Source organism: Musca autumnalis, unplaced genomic scaffold, assembly GCF_047663935.1.
Source record: "Musca autumnalis isolate F117 unplaced genomic scaffold, ASM4766393v1 scaffold_2, whole genome shotgun sequence".
In the NCBI taxonomy this organism is placed as follows: Eukaryota; Metazoa; Arthropoda; class Insecta; order Diptera; family Muscidae; genus Musca; species Musca autumnalis.
The window spans coordinates 263,811,567-263,828,413 of NW_027411755.1; the positions used below are offsets into that span (position 1 = coordinate 263,811,567).

The following is a 16,847-nucleotide window of genomic DNA, read 5'->3' on the forward strand; positions in this document are numbered from 1 at the left end:
ATGCTTTGAGTGGAAATTTATCAGTCTTCCAGAGGCTGTTGGTTTCTGGTACCAGTTTAGTTGTATTTGGTTGTCGACATTTCTTATAACTAGTGTGTCCAAATATGGAATTTTTCCGTCAGTTTCTTCTTCTAGCGTAAATTTTATGTTTTTATGAAAATTATTTAGCGTAGTCAATGTTTCTTCAATTGCATCTTCCCTAACTATTGCAAATAAATCATCCACGTATTTCGTCAGTATCTTTGGTTTTGTAGAAAGTAATCCCATTGAAGATTTTAATAGTGTTTCCATTACCAAGTCGGCTATAATGGGTGACGCTGGGGAGCCCATCGGTAAGCCCACTTTCTGTTTATAAAGTTTGTCTTCGTATTTAAAGTATCTGTTTTCCTTAATGCAGAACTTTACAATATTTAGGAACAATTGTTTTGGTATCTGCGTGTGTTGTTGAATGTCATTCCATCTATCCTCTATTATTTGTAGTCCTAAATCTACTGGTATGCTAGGAAACAACGAAACCACGTCAAAGGAAACCATCTTTTCATCATCGTAAATCGTCATGTTTTTAATCTTATCTCTAAATTGCACCGAATCTTTTATGTTGTAAATTGAATCTTTAGTCAAGTTCTTAAGTATATTCACTATGTATTTGCACAGCTTGATTGACGGTGAGTTTATAGACGAGCAAATCGGTCTGAGGGTAACCATCTTTGTGGATTTTTGGTAATCCATATATTCTTGGTGCGGTAGCTGTATCTGTTTTTAATCGCTTTTTCTCCATTGCTGTTATGACCTGGTTTTTAAATAATTCTTCTACTAGGGAAGATGCAATTGAAGAAACATTGACTACGCTAAATATTTTCATAAAAACATAAAATTTACGCTAGAAGAAGAAACTGACGGAAAAATTCCATATTTGGACACACTAGTTATAAGAAATGTCGACAACCAAATACAACTAAAACTGGTACCAGAAACCAACAGCCTCTGGAAGACTGATAAATTTCCACTCAAAGCATACAAAGAGGACAAATTATTAATACGGCAAACAACCTAATAAATAGAGTGATGAATATAAGTGATGAACAATTCCACGATGAAAATAAGATAAAAATCACAAAAATACTTACCCAAAACAATTTCCCAATACAACTAAACGAAGTCATTATTAAACAAGTATAAACCACAAGCAAGAAAACCCATAGAAGAAAAAACACCGAAAATATATAAATCGCTGGTATATATACCAAATATATCAGAAAGATTGGAAAAAATCGGACATATACGATAAAAACAAATATACAATAGCCCATAGTTCTAATAACACAACCAAAACAATATTTAGTCAAATAAAAAGTAAAATACCTAAAATGGAAAGGAGTAATGTGATCTATCAAATTGAATGTGGAGGTAATAATGAAGAAAATTGTAGCAAACTATATGTTGGTACAACCAAAAATAAACTTAAAACAAGAATGTCGGCACATAAGTCGGACATAAAACTACGAAATACAAATACAACACAGAAAACAGCGCTTGCAGAACACTGTAAGCATCATAATCACATACCCAACATAGATGGAGTGAGAGTTCTTCAAACAGAGAGTCATTACAACAAAAGACTTACATTAGAGATGCTCCACATAAATCGCTTGCCAACAACAAAACGAATAAACAGCAAAACAGACACAGACAATACAGCATATTGTTACAGATATCTGACGCAGAAGAACAATCGCTCAATTTGTAAATAATCAGTGCAATACTAAACTTTGACGATGGTAGACATACTACGCTAGATTTAAGTTTGTTATTATTATTTACAAGTAAGCGATATTTATTATTTTTCTGTGATTATACATTTTATTTATTTATTTATTTATTTTTACAAATTTTTACACTTATTTGTAACAAATGCTGTGATATAGATTATAAGTCGTACTTTGTCTTTATTTGTAGATCAAAAAACACTCCCTGAAGATGGAATTTAATTAATTCCGAAATATTGGAGAAGAAATAAAGAACACATAAAGACCTCAAGCTCGAAACAAGAATTTTCATTTAATAACAAATCGAAAGGTCGATAAAATCAAACAGACAATTAGTAAAACGGAGAGCTCGCCGACATTCAAATCAAATAATCATGATCTACAACAAAATAAAAATCAACAGCAAAGTACGATACAACATAAAACAAACATAAAAATTTACGAATCAGATCAACAAAAATAAAATCTACAATAACATTTCTTATTCGATGCCGCAACACTGGACTTATTCCAAACTTTATAAAGAATTCTATGAAGAACATCCCAAAAATCTTTAAACTAGCTACAACAATCAACACATTCTAACCACATTGAGATCACATATAGAAACTTTCCAAGGTAAATTACTAAACTTAATAATAAAACAAAAACATGAAGAATTAAAAAATAATAAAACAACATTAACAACAATAGAAAAATTGTTAAACGAAAATCTTTCACAAGAGGAAAGAAACGAGCTAGAGTTTAACGAGAATATTATTGTAACAGGATCGCAGAAAAATCAAAACGAAATACATAAAAGAAAATTCAGCAAACTTCAAAAATCACTAACTAATGAACTTAACATACAACAAAATGACCAGTGGTTCGTTAACAAGACCAACACAACATTCCCGGACGACGTCAAATGGTTGCTCTCGCTTGGAGATAAACACGGCCTACCAACAACAAGGACTGAATTCCCTCTTTTTAAATTCATTGCTGACGCCGAAGAAATAATACAGAGCAACAACGACAAGGAACAACAAGAAATGGGGAGAACAAAACTTACAACAATGATTGAAACACATACAAACAGAATGAGAGAAAATAGAAGAGACAAATTTATTATAAGCACAGTGGAACGGACCCGAAATTTCCTTAGACATAACAAAGATATATTAATACTAAATGCAGACAAGGGTAACGTAACTGTAGCTATAGAGAAAAAAGATTATCAAAAAGAATGCAAGCAATATTATCTGATATGATGACATACCAGCGTATTACTAAAGACCCAACGTCAGGATTACAAAAGAAAAATAACGAACTAGTAGAAGAATTATTTAAAAACCAGGTCATAACAGCAATGGAGAAAAAGCGATTAAAAACAGATACAGCTACCGCACCAAGAATATATGGAAAACAATTGTTCCTAAATATTGTAAAGTTCTGCATTAAGGAAAACAGATACTTTAAATACGAAGACAAACTTTATAAACAGAAAGTGGGCTTACCGATGGGCTCCCCAGCGTCACCCATTATAGCCGACTTGGTAATGGAAACACTATTAAAATCTTCAATGGGATTACATTCTACAAAACCAAAGATACTGACGAAATACGTGGATGATTTATTTGCAATAGTTAGGGAAGATGCAATTGAAGAAACATTGACTACGCTAAATAATTTTCATAAAAACATAAAATTTACGCTAGAAGAAGAAACTGACGGAAAAATTCCATATTTGGACACACTAGTTATAAGAAATGTCGACAACCAAATACAACTAAACTGGTACCAGAAACCAACAGCCTCTGGAAGACTGATAAATTTCCACTCAAAGCATACAAAGAGGACAATTATTAATACGGCAAACAACCTAATAAATAGAGTGATGAATATAAGTGATGAACAATTCCACGATGAAAATAAGATAAAAATCACAAAATACTTACCCAAAACAATTTCCCAATACAACTAACGAAGTCATTATTAAACAAGTATAAACCACAAGCAAGAAAACCCATAGAAGAAAAACACCGAAAATATATAAATCGCTGGTATATATACCAAATATATCAGAAAGATTGGAAAAATCGGACATATACGATAAAAACAATATACAATAGCCCATAGTTCTAATAACACAACCAAAACAATATTTAGGTCAAATAAAAAGTAAAATACCTAAAATGGAAAGGAGTAATGTGATCTATCAAATTGAATGTGGAGGTAATAATGAAGAAAATTGTAGCAAACTATATGTTGGTACAACCAAAAATAAACTTAAAACAAGAATGTCGGCACATAAGTCGGACATAAAACTACGAAATACAAATAAAACACAGAAAACAGCGCTTGCAGAACACTGTAAGCATCATAATCACATACCCAACATAGATGGAGTGAGAGTTCTTCAAACAGAGAGTCATTACAACAAAAGACTTACATTAGAGATGCTCCACATAAATCGCTTGCCAACAACAAAACGAATAAACAGCAAAACAGACACAGACAATACAGCATATTGTTACAGATATCTGACGCAGAAGAACAATCGCTCAATTTGTAAATAATCAGTGCAATACTAAACTTTGACGATGGTAGACATACTACGCTAGATTTAAGTTTGTTATTATTATTTACAAGTAAGCGATATTTATTATTTTTCTGTGATTATACATTTTATTTATTTATTTATTTATTTATTTTTACAAATTTTTACACTTGTTTGTAACAAATGCTGTGATATAGATTATAAGTCGTACTTTGTCTTTATTTGTAGATCAAAAAACACTCCCTGAAGATGGAATTTAATTAATTCCGAAATATTGGAGAAGAAATAAAGAACACATAAAGACCTCAAGCTCGAAACAAGAATTTTCATTTAATAACAAATCGAAAGGTCGATAAAATCAAACAGACAATTAGTTTAGAAACAAATCTCATGCAATTTTACTCTTATTATTTCTAATGCTAAATATTTGCACTAAATGCCATATGTTGAGCAATTTACACGCTATAATAAATTTGTTACCAATTGCAAGACTATAAAACTCAAATCTATTAAGCTAAACGCAGTATTTACCCCCTCAACAGGCATTTATGTTTCTCTGACTAAGTCTTAAAGTGGTTTTTATGTCATTCGACTACTACTTTGCGACTCTGCGACAAATTTAAAAAATATAAATATTTGCATTATTCAAATGAAATGTCACTCAAATCAAATGATATGAACGAACTGTCATTCTATTATGAAATGTTGACGAACATGAAATCAAATCATTAATTAATTTTGTTGGAAAAATAAATTATTTCACAATATATTAAGTAATTATGTTTTTCCAGTATTAAAGCAGGTGAATTCGGAATAAATTACCTTAAATTAGAGAGGATAATATTCAAGAAAATCAAAGCAATTATAACAAGGACGTCTAACACACTTCTATTGAAAGTGATAACCAATACATTTACATATCGTCGCCAAAAATGCCCAAAGTCATATCTCCAAAAATGTCAAAATTAGTTTTTTGATTGAATCTAATGTATAAGACTAAAATACATGCTCTTGCAAAATTTCAAGCTTCTACGTTAAAAATAACGACCCTATCAAGGAAACGATCCTATTCGGAAAATGAATCCCAAAACCAAGCGTTTCCGCGGATTTGGTTTCATTACTTACTTCCATTCGTATAAGATTGATAAGATCCCATAAGATTAATATCCCATAAAACTTTTTTTAATTTTATAACGTTTTTTGCTCCTCCTGTAAAATTAATATTTTGTAATTTACGATTTTGGCATTTATGGTGACGATATGTATATATATGTATGTACATACATAAGCAAGCAAAACACTCTAAAATGTGTGTATTATTTCAGAAAATTTTGTTTATTCCTATCTTGGTTTTCCTCTTCCTTATTTCATTATAACCTTCCTTATGTTAAAAGCCTTAAAATATCCTCCATTGTTGGTGACCTCAATCAATTTTTGTGAGCCCCAAAAACTACATTGTTGACAAGGACGTTTGCAATGAAATGGCCACAATGCCTTTTTTTCACTCTTTTAAAATTCCCATTAATTTCCAATTGCTAAAATCTTTCTCTGTTTTCTTCTAATTGAGAAGAACAATAAAACCAATATCACAACAAATTTATTTTCTTTGTTTTGGTTCTCAAAGCAGCAATAAAGGAAAAGTTCACACCAAAATGTCAAAGCCATTAAATGTAAATTGAACCCCATTCACAAACACAAACACACATTCTTTTATTTGTTTCATATCGAATACCCAGATAGCATTTAGAAGACTGTTTTTTCAAAAATCACATTGAGGAGTCTTTTTAGAGTCCTTTTGGTGATCAAAAATTGATTAAGTCGCTTGTGTGATCAGAAAGGGACTCGAAAGTGACTCCCTGTAATGATTAAAAAGAGTTCAATTTAAAATACAACAACAAATGTGTAGCAATCACAAATAAATCATTGAGGTGTTTAAAATGTGACAATTTTTTGTTATTTATTGTCACATTTTGATCATCTGGAAGATTGAAAAATGCTTAATCAAAAAAGGGTCATACAGGTGTTTGAAAAGTGATTATAATTATGTATACTCTGATCATATTTTGAACAGTTAGGTGATAAAAAACTGATTGCTTTGTTTTATTTTTATTTGGTTGTAAATAAAACAAGTAAGAAAAGTCTATAGTCGGACGGAGCCGACCATGGGATACCCTATACCACTGTCCCTGGACAATCGCTCTCCACGGAACTTCTTTTCAATGATTGTGAAAATTTAATTATCAAATATCAGAGATGTAATGTATAATACTTATGACCAAAACCAAAAAGTTATCTAGCATGACAAATACATTTTTAGCAGGAAAGGAAAATTTAGTTCACACAAACGTTGATTTGTACGCTTCTTCTTCATCATAAACTCAAACTTTGTTTAAAATTTTGCGGCTTACAGAGCCGCTACAAAATTGGTTAAAATTTTGTTTTTGGTCTATTTCATCCCCTGAACATTTCACGATCATCACCAAAAACTAATCATTTATATTCTGGCCCGAACCCAACCTCCTTAAAAAATTCGTTACAATCGGTCCATAATTGCGTCCTTAAGCTTGTTTACAATTTTTAATGGACGGACACACATCGCTAAATCGGTTTATCTCGTCGAGATATGAATTTTGGCATACCAAATAAGAGGTCTAGGACGAATATTTCGTGGTGTTACATAAACTTTTGGAGAGACAATATGTAGCATGGGATAAAAATGTGGTTCTCCACACAGAACCCATTATATATTAGGCAGTAGGCCCTTTATCTAGCAAACACTTTATTGCAATTTACATCAGAGGAAAGGTCAGTAGTTTTTTCCATATGTAGGCTACTTTGCGAAATATTTACATAAGTCCTCAAGGAATTCAAATATCGACCAAAAATAAAATTTTTATATTTTTCATACAAAAGTAGTGGTCCATTTCACCCGCTAAAGAATATCAGATCATCATTCAAAATTGTAGGCATCTTTTTGACCTATACTCTTACCCGGTGCAAAATTTCGTGACTATTGATGTATAATTGCGACTTCTAGCGAGTTTATTATTACACTACAAACAAATAACGGAATATATTAGGCTGTAACTCTGTTATCTGATCATGCACACCAATATAATTGGCATCAATTGAAAGGTCAAGCGTTCCACTTTCAAGTATATCTCACTTGTCCGGAATGTCACTTCCAGGAATTAAGATATAAGCTGTATATTAAAAATTTTCACAATTTTCACACAAAAGTTTTGGTCCATTTAACCCTCTAAATATTATCCGATCGCCATCTCAAATTGCAAGCTACTCCTTTGTGGTATACTCTTACCTTATTTAAAATTACGTGTTGATCGGACTATTATTGAGACCTACAGAGCCGCTAGAAAATTGTATAAATATTATGTTTTTGGTCCATTTCACCCGCTAAATGTTTCACGATCATCACCAATAAGAATAGGGATCTATTCTGATCTGAACCCGACCTCCATACAAAATTTCGTGACGATCGGTCCATAATTGCGGCCTGGAGCGTGTTTACAATTTATAATGGACAGACGGACGGACGGACGGACTGACTGACGGACGGACACACATCTCAAAATCGCTTTATCTCGTCGAGATATGAAGATTGGTATACCACATTGGGTGTCTCCGACGAATATTTCGCGGTGTTACATGAATTTTTACCAAAACAAACTTATAATACCCTTTTCCACATTGTGGTATAGGGTATAAAAATAAAATTCTCATATACACTTTCTACAAAATTTTGATATAAATGTAACGTATAATATTAAAGGTACAGACAAACACAACACAACAGGTTTTGCCAAGTGAAATGAAGAAGCAGTATACTAACCACCAAGCAACATAAAGGATAATTAAAAGACATAACAAAGCAGAAAAGACTATAAAACAAAGGTAAGAAACAAAGAAGAATAAAAAGAAATTTTTTTTAATTTATTTCGTCTAACAAAAAGACTTATAAATGACTCCCTAAAGACTCATAAATGATTATAAACATGACTCTAAAAAGACTCGAAAAAGGGTCCGAAATTAATCAACAAAACACCAATAAATGATTGAAATACGACTCGAAAAAGACTCATTTGTGATTTGTTTAGAAGAGTCGCCTGAGGTTATGTTTTCCTACCGACAAAGGAGTCATTTATGATCAGAAAATGAGCTCATTTTCTAGCTTTTTAATCGTGCAGTCGGATCAAAAAAGACTCGAATTTGATTAAAATTTTCAAAAAATGCTGACTGGGATAGGAACAGAAGACGTATATGTGTTGTTGCTGTTTTAAGGAAGTAAATGAACACAGAAATGAATTAGAGCCACTCCCAAGAATAGGTCAAAAAATACAAAGAATGAAAATGGCCAGTAACAGTGGTCTAAAAAATGTATATCAAAATAATTGTTTAGTTGAGGATCAGGCATCAAAAATACCATATTGCTGGTATTAATTCACAAACCGCCAATAAAGTCCTGCAGTGTCGATGCCAATATGAATTGATACAACTCCTCTGTAATGTTCTTAGCTATAAACCATTTCCGTTTCACTGTGCAGTTTGGATTCTTGTTGTAGCGAAAGATATTACCTGTAATAGATCCCTAATTTTAAAAACAAATAGTATTTCCGTTGGTAACAGAAAATTTTGGAATTTCTCAGCGTAAATTGTCAGTCATTTGTGGGCCTAATCTTTCAACTGACGTACACACAACACAGTCTACACTAACACCAAAACTTAATTCTTCATATATTCCGTCCCGTTGGACGTTTTTTTCTTAATATTCGAGCCATCATCGAGATAAGTATGGATAATAGAATTAAAACGTTTTAAAAAGGCCACAATAATCTGAGAAGTGTTTGAGGGATTCACGAAGTATTGGCGTACCCTACTAAAAATATCTCGATTAGAGAAGTGGCTCTAAACTGGATTGAAGCGCAAAAGTGTTTAACTTTTGCAGTGGAGATATGTTTATCTTGAAACTGGATCTAATTTTGGATCTCATTTCTTCGATTTTTATAGTGGCAACCAGCCATGTTAAGGCTGATTTAAGAGCTTATGAGAAAATCATATCGTTGCAATTAGAATCGCAAGTATTAACTTCGATGAAAATTTTAAAATAATCCCTGAACAGCATTTAAACTGTACTTCAGCGAATCTATTGTACTCTATTTTGGGGGAGTTTAAGATAAATATTACGAAGTACTGTACCAATAGTTATCGTCCTAACCAATCAGTTTAGTCGGTCTCCATAGGACTTTTTGGGTGTTTGTAATCAGAATCACATTGACTACCTTGGATGGAAATTTCCAAACCATCGTCGAACTGGCCTTACACTGTACTTAAGAGAAAACGTTGTACTTTCATAAGGGAGGTACCGAAAAAAGTTGTCCTTAATTTTCGAACTATACTTAAGTTCGTGTGAAATATTTCGATGTGCAAAGTTTGAAGCAATACCAATCACTTCTTTCCATTATATCTGGAAACATAAATTTGTCCACGAAAAACATTATATCATTGTAAATAGATCCACAAGAAGTATCTATTACATATTTCTAAATTGTCCTCGAACTGTCCTTGAACTGCACAAAATCGAAAATTTTTAACTTAAGTTAGAGATGTAGCAGTACCCAGCAAAAATAGTCATTACAAATTGACCTACTTTCTAATTATTTTAACAAAGGCATGACATAGGGAATCAGTACTTATTTTTTAGGCACTAAAAGTGGATAAATAAGTAGTTACTCTCTGGTTACTTCAAGTCGTAACTACTTATTTATCTACTTTTTAGTTGCCAAAAATAAGTACGGATTTCTTATGACATGCCCTTGTTAAAATAATTAGAAAGTAGGTCAATTTGTAATGAGTATTTTTGCTGGGTAGTTGTTGTCCGATATAGACCTTCTTGAAACTTGATGTACGTTTCGGACAAACTTTACGACGAGCAAAGTTTTGGCTAAAACGGATACTGAATTCGTAAGTTTTCGTGCTTACAAGCCATTTTAGTTGGTACCGACAGGGGTTTATTGAGCTTTGGGCTCATTATCTCAGTAAGTATTGGCTTGCCTCCGAAAAAGTTTACCTCCGCAATAGTGATCTCGAAGACAACCTGTGGCAAAATAATCCAAATCGTTCTAAGAGGTGGTCGTAAGCTGCACTCTTGCGAAAATTTTAAAATTTTGTATCGGTGGACCAATATAATTCATATTCGACCCTAACCTTTTACGGGAGGACCAAATCGGTTGATTTGAATTACTATTGGCAAAGTTTGGGAGAAACCCGAAATTACCAAGCGCACCAACCTAGAGCTGGCAAAAAATCGATGGCACTATTGTTAGTATCGATTCCTTTTTATAAATTCAATATCGATAGACAGTTTTGTCTATCGATATTATCGGATAAAAGCCCCCAACCTTCAATCTATTAAAATTAATAGAAATTTCGCGGCTTTTCGGTTTTTTGGATGTAAAAAACTAAGTCAGTAGTAACAAATTCAAAATTTTCGTAAAGTAAATTGTATTTTTGTGCATTTTTAATTAATAAAAACAATTGTTTTTTCTCATTTATATTTCTGTGAAGTAATTGTGAAAAATGTCAACAAAAGCACTTTAGTCCCAATTTACATTGGGCGAGTTTACTTGCGGCAATTGTCATTTTGTAGGAGAGAGAGGTGAGGCATATGGTAACCCTTTGCCTCTCAGCACCCTCTCTCACCTACAAACTGACAATTGCCGCAAGTAAACTCGCCTAATGTAAATTGGGACTTAGTTTAAGTGTCTTTGAATCTTTACGTATGTATGATTTTTAAGGCTTCGTCTTATCGGGCTATTAGGTCTAAGTTTTTCAATGAAAAATAAAGACTATTTTTTCCATTTTTCTACCCTTTTCCGCCATTTTTATTTCCAAATTAATGGTGATGACAATTTAACGAAATGTTGAAAGCTATCGATAATTTGAAATGAAATATCGAAAATATCTAATGTAGGGAATATCGATAGATTGCAGACCAAGCGAACCAGACCAAAACGAATATTTCAATGACTTCCATTTTTGGTCGTATCAAAGTGTACATACTCTCGTTAACCTTAAGACTGTGGGTATAATAATTATTTTTAATTAATTACTCGTTGGAGTTGAGCTTAATTATAGAAGATTTTTTGCAAGTGAAAAAGGAAAGCCGAAGATTCGAACCCAAACAACCACAAAATTATGTGACCGGTTTCGCTGTTAGTTCAGTCATACCGACTTCGTCTTTCATTTTTCACTTGCAAAAATCTCCAACAAGAAATTAATTAAAAATAATTATTATACCCACAGTCTTTAGGCTAACGAGAATTGGGTGAGGAAGCAGTCCATGAGACGGTGATGATGGGTGGCTGGGGCTTCAACATTTTGCGTATGTTGATTTCACTAGGTTTAGAATTAAGGACGCGTGACTGTAATTAAAGCAGCCTCTTCACTCGGAAGCCAAAGGCCCAATGTAGAAAGGAAGAAGCTAATTCAGACATCTTCAAGGAATACTGCAATGAGTTCTGGGCAGTGTTGCCGAATTTGCTGGTTTATCATTCATTCATTAATGACGATTTTTTGGCCCAAAACTGAAAAATGACGATTTGACGATTTTATGGTCCAAAATGACGATTTTTCACCTAAGGCAGAAATGCATGAAATAAAAGACGATAACTACATTTTGACCAAAGTTTCTCGAAAGATTTTAAGGAAAGCAATGTTCCAAACTCGATTTTTGAGCTTTTTAATGTTTTATAGCAATTTCCAGACGGATTGGCTATATTTAGGCACATATGTGGCATATCTAGGCACAGGTATTTCATAGTTTTTGCCCCACATTCAAATTACATGAGCTGAAAATTTTCCTTTAGTTTTGGTAATAGATGCAAATAGATGAATAGATGAATACGGACAAATATGGACAGTTACACTGTCAAGCAAGCGATATTTGAGCTAAGCTACCATTTAAAATGGCAATGTGTACCCAGCTTTACCATACTGCATTGCTTCAAACTCGATAACCATAGGAAAACTATCATCTTCTGAAAGCTGTTTTTATAGCAGTATTTAAGTGATATTGGGTTAGATTTATTGCTGTGGATTGTATATCTTATGTTTCATTCACAAAAATAGCAGCGAAAAATCGCATTAAACGGTAACCAAACCGAGTTTTGGGCCTTGTTGACGATTTTTTGATGATTTTTCAGCTATTGTTGACGATTTGACGATTTTTTTTGACGATTTCTGATCAAAAACTGTCGGCAACGCTGGTTATGGGCCATGTCGATAGAACGAAAAATCTGTGGAATAGTCTCTGTCTCGACCACATCTTCAAATAGCCTTCAGTAATCGACATTGCTTTCATCCCACCAACAAGTGTTGAGTGTTGGTACGGAAGAAGTTTGATATAACTTTGCAGATAAGCATCGAGACCCTGTAACCGTGTTCGTTCTCCAATTCGCAAAGAGGTAGGTCAGTATAGAAGTTGTCGAGTTTGTTAATAAATGTGATCCCGCTCATGCTAGCTTACAACAATCTCATTTCCGACAATGTCACACTTTTCCGGTATTAAACAGAAAGTGGTTTTTCAAATTTCGATATACATATATATAGTCAAATTCGGTCTAGAGGCCTCCACTTCGACCTCTTTGCAAATATTAAATGAACGTACAACCTGATCGGCCTAACCTGCATGCAAAGATATTTTACATAATTTCGAAATGTTCCTTCTTTACGAAGAAACAAATGAAAATGTAAATTTACCAACTCCCTTTAGTCACTGTACAAATCTTCTACCTAAATTTCACAAAAAAATGTTTGGCAAGAAGAAAAGGGAATCAATCAACACAGCTGTTGGTCAGAGGTCACCAAGCTGATAGGAAAGAGGCTGAGACGGACGGGTTGGATGGATGAATGGACAAATGTAATAATGTTTTCTAAGATTCTAAATGGACTCGAAATAGAAAATAAAGAAAAAACATAATTTGGTTCCCCAGCTATATGAAATGCCTACAAATGAGTTCAACTGAGAGAAGTAAAGTCCATTTTGATGATTTTGAACTGGGTTGTGTGCTAAAGAAAAATTCGATGCAGTTACAGGGAACTAGAGTGTTTTTGTTGGACCAGACAAAATGCGAGTGCAAATGTCAAAACATAAGACAAGAACAAAATCTTACCATACAGCTACAGCAAAACGGGAAGAGTGACGACGAGTTGAAGATAGAATATTTTGATAATAAAAAAACTTGTTTTCCCATTTTCCATTGGGTTTTTTGTACTCTCGTCGGTGGCAGGGCAGCAGCCAACACACAAAAGGCACTTTTCACTTTCCGTGATTGATGATGTTGTTAAAATCACGAAAAAAAAAACATAAACCAAAAAAAGTATACGAAAAGAAATTGAAATAGAACAAAACGAAGTGTAACCCAAAATGAATTTTAGAATTTTTAAGTACCACGAAAGTAAATGCTGTGAAGCGTGTACTCTAGTAATGGGCAGGAAGGAGTTGCCCAGTGATTTGTATTAGTTACGAAACTCGAAGGAGGTGTAACAAAAACATGAGAAAATAAAACGCACTTTTAAAGAGTGAAATCAATATTACAACAAATGTGAGAAAGTATATTTGTTTTGGAATTTTTTCAATAACACCTAGCTGCCAGAACACCTGACTGAGATTTTTTGAAATTTTTTTTCTTTAACATGAAATACTATTTTCATGTTAATTAAGATTGATGTTTTAGTATTTCTAAATAAGTATTAAAATTGAAAAATGTGTCGTAGATGGATTAGGGAAAAAGTGGCTAAATCTGGAGGTCAACTAAAAACTTTCAATTAATGCTTTCAATGACAATTAAATTAAATATTAAATTAATAATAGTATAATTTAAATATGTAGAACTTTCTTTGAACTGGATATGGAAGAATTAAAATTTTCAGCATAGCTTTGCTTAATTCATGAGGTTAAATCCGTTGCATGTCTGCAATATTTCTCAATAATGAGTTACATAATCAACACCCAACTGTGAGTTATTTGAATTAAAATGTGGCAAGTAATTTGTGGCGGCATTGAATCAAACAAACAATCCCACACCAAGGGTTTACAAACACACACAGAATAAACAACAACTATAAAATTATTAATTAAGTCATTAAACAATAAACAAGCAAATATTGCTGCAAATCCCCAGTCAGTGGTGTGGGACAGGTGCCCGTGTGTGCGCGGTGCTATGAACTTATCCGCCATAATGTTTACTCTTGCTGTTGCCCCACAAATTAAGCCTTTCGGAAAGGTGTTAAAATGTTCAATTGCGCGATGCCATCGTTGGACGTGGTTTTAAAGCTTACACAGAGGATTTATGCAGAAAACACGTAAATAAGTAACAGCAGCAGAGTAGGGTACAATAAAGCGGAAGTGTAATCGGATTTAAAAATACATAAAATTATTAATGACATCCATTCAGGTGTTCGCTTAGCAATGACCATGGACATTATGGACACGTATGACTACGATATTTCACCCCACCCTCCCTCACTTTATGATCATTGCCAATAATGCGATAATAAACCCAAATAGTTTACACACAAAACGCCACAATATCAAAGAAAATAAATCAAAATCCATATAAAATTGAAATACATGAAAAAACCAAATTAATTATTTATTCCCAACCTATGAACCCTTTAGGCGTTAATAAGCAAAGTGTTAACATGACAGACACTACTTTTTGAATTGTTTTTATTTGTTCTTTGTCCAGCGGCGTGGCCTAGTACAATGTCCACATAACATAAATCTATCAAATTGGCCATTTGGGCGGTAATAAAACGTGTTAGCGTGTGTATGGATATGTGTGACAACGTGACATGGTCATTGGTACGTGATGGTGCGTAATGTCAAAGTGCGTAAAATGGACACGTTGCTCTGTGTCCATTCCATTCAAAATATTTTTGTGTTTTCTATTTTTTTTTTTTTGTTTTCTATCTCTTTATCAACACTTTAACATCCAAACATGTGTTAACTTTGTATGTGGAAAAAAGTGTTACTGCCTGGCTATCTTGATTCTGCTTAGATTTCCTTTTTGACAACTGCATTATTTTGTAAGCAGTTAAAAAACAGCAGCAACAACAACAACAACACAACAATTTTCCTCTGTCATTCTTGTTTAACCCCTTCTCTAGGAACAAACAAGTGCTGCTGTGTGACAAAGCCACTTTCGAACCAGTGTTGTTTCCAGAACAACAAATACTGTCGACTTCCTTAGTGTGTCTGTCCGTCTAGCTAGCATCTTGTCTATTCATGTGAAATCTAAGCATTGAAGAAACACGTTCAAGAATGTGTTGCAGATACCCAGCTAACAATTTTTTCCGAGGGCTCTGATATCAGATTTTTTCTGAATTTTTTTTAGAAATGTGGCCGATTTCTCTAATATTTTCCTAGAAATTGGACCGATTTTCTATAAGTTTATTTTAAGAATCTCTGCACATTTTCTAAAGAATCTTAAGAATCGTTATTCCGAATTCGTTCCGATTTCTAATGGATTTTCTAAGGGAATTTTTTTCGGTTGATGTCGAAGAACAAAATGACTGGTCATAAAATTCGCATATACAGTTTTACACTTTTTTTAATATAAATGCAACATATAATAATTCAAGCTAGTGTTGATAGCTTCAACATACTTCTGCACATTGTTCTACTGTCAATCATAAAATCATAACAACAGGCAAAATCATTAGAAAGTTTGAAATTATAATCTTCCATAAATAGTACATTAAAAGAAAATTGTCTCTGAGTGGGGTTTGTTCAGTACAGTACGACACGTGTTGTGTCAATATCAAAGGCGTCAGCGTCAGAATTTTTTCAGAAAATCTGAACTTTTTTCCGAATTTTTCCAGAATTTCCTTCCGAATTCGGACGGATTTTCTTAAGAAAATCTAAATTTTTCATCGAATTTTCCAGAATTTTCTTCCGAATTCGGACCGAATTCTGTCAGAAAATCTAAATGTTTCTCCGAATTTTCCATGAATTTACTTCGGAATACGGACCGAATTCGTCGCGAAACTCTAACATTTTTTAAGAATTTCCTTCGAAAATTCTTTCCGAATTCGGTGACCACGTCCATACAACTTTCGTACCGAATTCGGTACAAATTCGGCATCAGAATCGGATATTTTTTCAGAAATTCTGTCCGAATTCGATACGAATTCGGAAAGAAATGTTAGCTGGGTAGACATAATGTTGTTATTCTGTGTACGTGTGTTTGTGTGTCTGAATTCTGTTGTCTCGCCAGACATTATGTCAATGTTGAATCATTACAAATGACCAAAATATAGAAAAAATGTCCAAAAAGAGATACGTATATTTACTTCCGATTATTTACTCGATCGGTAAGTAATATTTTGTACGAAGCTGAGGCTTAAAGCGAGAAATGCAGAACTGGCGACTTTTTTATTAAAAAAAAATTTGTTTATAAAATATTTCGTAATTGAGATTTAGGAAGACCTAGTAGTTCGTACAGTTTCAACTTACTTACTTA

At 33.2% G+C, this 16,847-nt stretch overlaps 1 protein-coding gene and 1 long non-coding RNA gene across 4 annotated transcripts in view; both read left to right on the top strand.

Moving 5' to 3' along the window:
* LOC141391990 (uncharacterized) overlaps positions 1 to 16,847 on the top strand; it is a 264,725-nt gene that overhangs the window by 103,854 nt on the left and 144,024 nt on the right. The gene's annotated exons all lie outside the window — the stretch shown is intronic.
* On the top strand, positions 1,725 to 4,671 carry LOC141391991 (uncharacterized). The gene is made up of 3 exons (XR_012409758.1): positions 1,725 to 1,823; positions 1,957 to 4,396; positions 4,534 to 4,671. It is a non-coding gene; the product is annotated as an uncharacterized lncRNA (long non-coding RNA).